The 783-nt window shown below is 43.8% G+C and overlaps 1 non-coding gene across 1 annotated transcript; it reads left to right on the top strand.

Moving 5' to 3' along the window:
- Positions 1-504: 504 nt before the first annotated feature.
- TRNAG-UCC (transfer RNA glycine (anticodon UCC)) lies at positions 505-575 on the top strand. Its single transcript has one exon. It is a non-coding gene; the product is annotated as a tRNA-Gly (tRNA).
- The last annotated feature ends 208 nt before the right edge of the window (positions 576-783 follow it).

The following is a 783-nucleotide window of genomic DNA, read 5'->3' as shown; positions in this document are numbered from 1 at the left end:
AGATAATAGTTACGCCGGATTTAAAGTTGGGTTTGGGCTGGGGTCAGTTATCTGTCTCTTTCAATAATTTTCTTTTTTCTTTGCCAGTTAAGGCAATTCCTGGGTATCCTTTGGGTTTTCATTGAGAAAAGAGATTTTGTCTTTGCAGAGTCAGAAAAAGGAAAGGATAAAGTGGCAGACCCTGTCAAAAGGAAAGGTGAATTCAAAGGCAAATGGTGGACCTGCAAAATCCGAGAGCCAGAGGCACTAATGAGGAGAAAGTAAAAGGACAGGAAACAAGAGGGAGCAGAAAATGATTAACGGGAGAGAAAGCACGTTATCTTCATTGGGCTGATGTTTTTGCTTAGAAAACTTCCCAGGACATAGTAGTACTCTATCCTTGCATCCAGGGAAAATATTTCACTTATCAGTTTATTTATTCTCAGAATCATACAATGTCTGTGATTTTAAAAAAAAAAAAAAAAGGCAGCCAGGTTAAAGTGAATTACAGTCCTTTTTCGGGGGGCCTTGGTTGTTCAGTGGTAGACTTCTTGCCTTCCATGCAGGAGGCCCGGGTTCGATTCCCGGCCAATGCATCGCATGCACAGCCACCACCCATCTGGCAGTGGAGGCTTGCATGTTGCAGCTGATCAGGTTTTAGCAGAGCTTCCAGACTAAGACAAACTAGGAAAGAAGTCCTGGTGATCTACTTCTGAAAGTCAGCCAGTGAAAACCCTATGAATGACAATGGTCTGAGCATGGGGTGGTGCAGGACGGGGCAGCTTTGCATTCCATCCTGCTTGG

The sequence above is a fragment of the Trichechus manatus genome, unplaced genomic scaffold, assembly GCF_000243295.1.
Source record: "Trichechus manatus latirostris isolate Lorelei unplaced genomic scaffold, TriManLat1.0 scaffold00062, whole genome shotgun sequence".
Taxonomy (NCBI): domain Eukaryota; kingdom Metazoa; phylum Chordata; class Mammalia; order Sirenia; family Trichechidae; genus Trichechus; species Trichechus manatus.
The sequence above is the reverse complement of the archived record's forward strand: the minus strand, read 5'-3'. Positions and strand labels throughout refer to the sequence as shown.